The following is a 3,901-nucleotide window of genomic DNA, read 5'->3' on the forward strand; positions in this document are numbered from 1 at the left end:
TGGGATAAGAGATGTACATAGAGCTTCAAGTTGTCTCCCAAGGGTCAAAGCTGGCACAAGTTTATATTTTGCTCCTCTTGTACCTCCAGAGAAAAACATTTTCAAGGGAGTGTAAGACCAAAGAATATCCTAATGAGGCACATGGGAATTCATCCACTAAATATGTAGATGTGTAAATATTTCCCCTACAATGGCTCAAATCTTTTTTACTGATTTCAGCTGATGAAAAAGCAGAAGTATATCTTTCATAAGCCTCATGAGTGGCTCCATCTTCCTGGGGTACAGCTTCCTACGTCAGTGGTAGTATAGGAAAGAAACAGCATTGGTGATCTCAGATTCTTCCCTGCTAATATTTGGATGAGCGGCAGCATCATCACAGGTGCTGGGAAATGGGGTATGAGTGAGGGTCCTCTTTTATTAGTGATAACTTCAGAAGTATCCAATAAAGATAAATTTAATTATAGAATGTCCTGCTAAAGTAACTTCCTTGATTCTGGACAGAGATTCTTGACATACTTAAATGTCTTCTTTCTTGAATATGACTTCTCTGATTTAATCTTATTAGGCCAACCTCTGTCAACAGTATTTCTCCTTGTTTCACTGCATCTCCTTTGTTGGAAGTATCTGTTTAATCTTATTCAACTACTTGCTTATTTAGTAACTCATGGAATATTTATTCAGCACTAAATTTTTTAGGAAATGAATATAATTTAGTGCTGAATAAGCTACAAGTAGATATTGTCAATTTTTTTCAAAGATCTTACAGTCTACACAGGGCAATAGACAAATGAACAAAGGCCTGCATCCTGTGATGGCACTACAATTGTACTGAAGTGCATCATACAGTTGCTTTCTTCCTGGGAACTAAGTGAAGATGTCACAGAGATGCTTATGATTATACTAAGCTTTGAAGGAGGAGGCAGCAGGAAAGTAAATGTTAGGACTAATCAAACTATACGGCGTGCTTAGGAAATTACACACAGTTGTTAATATTTGATTAACAATGAAGACAGGATATACAAAGTGAAACTTGCTCATGGCCAGGTAACAATGTGTCTTTATATTTGGCTGCAGAATTGACATTGAATCCTGAAATTATTGGAGTCAGTACAGAGTTTATGACAGAGGTTATCTACCATCAGGTTTGCCCTGTGGAGAGATTGCCCCTTTCATTGTGAGGAACAGACTAATGCTGTTATCAAAACCATAGCAAGATGAGGGATGAAAATAGCATAGTAGAAGTAGGGAATGAGTCTGTGAGGGGATGAATCATAGTGTATCCAGAAATCCATGTAATGATGTGAGGCATGTATGACATTTAAGTCCCATTGCTTTATTTAATTCCTTTATGAAATTGGTATCACAATGCTGATTTTAGGGAAGAAGTATTTGAGCCTTACAGTAGTGATTTTGCTTGGGCAAGGCTGGTAGTGGAGTCTGGGTGAAGTTTCAGTTTGCTATTTCCAAGGTGTTTGCATTTGATTGATATTTAAAATTTTTGATGCACTTCTATTTTTATACTAGTTACAGAAAAGTTGCAAATACAGTATAGACAGTTCCCATAAACCCCTACACTAAGTCCCCTATTATTATAATCTCTCATCTGAATCCCACATTACATTTATTTGTCATATCTCTTTTGGATCCTCTGGCTATGACAGGTTCTTTGTTTTCTTTTATTTCTCCATGAGCATGATAGTGTTGAGGAGTTGTTGTTAAGTACGATCGAGTCTGTTCTGATTCAAAGTGACTCCGTATAGGCTTTTGGAAGCTATAAGTCTTTGCAGGAGCAGAAAGCCTCAAATTTTTTTCCCCAAGGAGTGGCTGGAGGGCTCAAATTGCCCACCTTGAGATTCAAAGTCCTATGGTTATCCTACATTGTCACAACACTCCCATGTTGAGGAGTACTGGTCAATTATTTTATAAAATATCTCTCAGTTGATATTTGCTTGATGTTTTCTCATAATTAGATTAGATTTTTTTTTTTCTTTAGGAAGAAGACTACAGTAGTTAAACACCATTTTCATCTACCAATTTGTCAGTATCTATGGGTCTGTACAATAAGGACTGAACTGTGAAACATATTTCCTGGAAGAAAGGTGAGGGCATTGGAAACCCTATACAGGTTCTCTATGAGTTGGTACTGACTTGGTGGCATTTACCACCACCACTGAAATTAGCAGGCTTGGATTTTATTAGGCTTGCTTTAAGTGTATAACTCAATTTAGGAAAGATTGCTATCTTTACAATATTATTGATTCTTCCAATTCATGAACACAGACTGTCTCTCCATTTATTTAATTATTCTTTTGTCTTATAAAATGTATCGTAGCTTTTAGCTTATCAACCTTCTATGCATTTTATTTGATTAATAGATAAATGTGATTAAAATGATATATACACATGTATGTGTGTGTGTGTTAAGTGCCATGGAGTTGGTTGTGATCATAACAAATCTCTGTAGGGTTTCTGAGCTTTTTAAAATCTTAGTGGGAACAAAAGTACTGTGGAGTAGGTTCCTACTCATAGTGACCCTGCACAGGGTTTTCGAGGCTGTAAATCTTTACGTGAGCAGAACGCATCATACACATATCTAATTTTTCATTGTTGATATTTGGAAAACTAGTCACCATTGTGTATTTATCTTGTTAGCTGTCACCTTGCTCTCCTTACTAGTTCCAGTATTTTTCTTATTATTGTTCTTTCGTTGGTATTTCTATAGAAAATGATGTCTTCTGTGAACAAAGACAACTTTACTTCTTCCTTTCCAATCTGCACACGATTTACTTTTGTTTGTGTTGAGCTAGTTAGGACTTCCTGTACAATGTTAATTAAGAGTAAAAGTTAAAGAGGGAATCTTTGTTTTGCTCTTGTGTTAAAGGGCAAAGTGTCTATTTTTAAAAATTGAGCATAACCACAGCTGTAAGCTTTTGTGGATATGTTCATAAAGACAAACTTTTGGTGAATTTTTTAAACATAAGTAATAATTTTGAATTTTATTGTGATCAAATTGAAATGGTTGTATGATATATTTTTCTTTAGTGAGTTAATGTACGCTATTGCATTAATTGATTTTCAAATTTTGAACCAGTCTTTCATTTCTGGACTAAATTCCATTTAGTTGTAGTATATAATTTTTATCATTCATTTTTGAATTTCTTTGCTAATATTTTATTGAGGATTATTTTGTTTATGTTCTTGTGTAATATTGGTCTGTAGTCTTCCTTTGTTATAACATCTGTATCTGGCTTTGATATTAAGGTAAAATATTGAGTTCACAGAATTATTAAGAAAATATTCCCTCTGTTCTTATCTTCTAGAAGAGGTTATGTAGAATTGGTATCATTTCTTCTTTAAATATTTGCCAAATTCATTAATATATTAAATAATGATTGTTTCTTACACTATGTTGTTGTTGTTAGGTGCCATCAATTTGGTACCGACTCATAGTGACCCTATGCATGACAGAATGAAACATTGTCTGGCGCTGGGCCAATCTCACAATCATTGCTACACCTGGGTCCAACGTTGTTACCACTGTACCAATTCATCTTGATGAAGGTCTTCCTCCTTTTCTCCTGAGCTCCACTATAACAAACATGATATCCTTCTCTAGTGACTGGCCCATTATGATAACATGTCTGAAGTATGAGACAGAAAGTTTGGCCATCCTTGTTTCCAAGTAGCACTTTGGCTGTACTTCTTCCAACACAGATCTGTTTGTTCTTTTGACAGACCGTGGTACTTTGAATATTCTCCTCCAACACCATAACTCAAATGCATCAATTCTTCTACTATCTTCTTTATTCACTGTCCAACTTTCACATGCATATGAGGTTATTGAAAATATCATGGCTTGGGTCAGGCGCACCTTAGTCCTCAAACTGACATCTTTGCTCTT

Source organism: Chrysochloris asiatica, unplaced genomic scaffold (genome assembly GCF_000296735.1).
Source record: "Chrysochloris asiatica unplaced genomic scaffold, ChrAsi1.0 scaffold00268, whole genome shotgun sequence".
Classification (NCBI taxonomy): Eukaryota; Metazoa; Chordata; class Mammalia; order Afrosoricida; family Chrysochloridae; genus Chrysochloris; species Chrysochloris asiatica.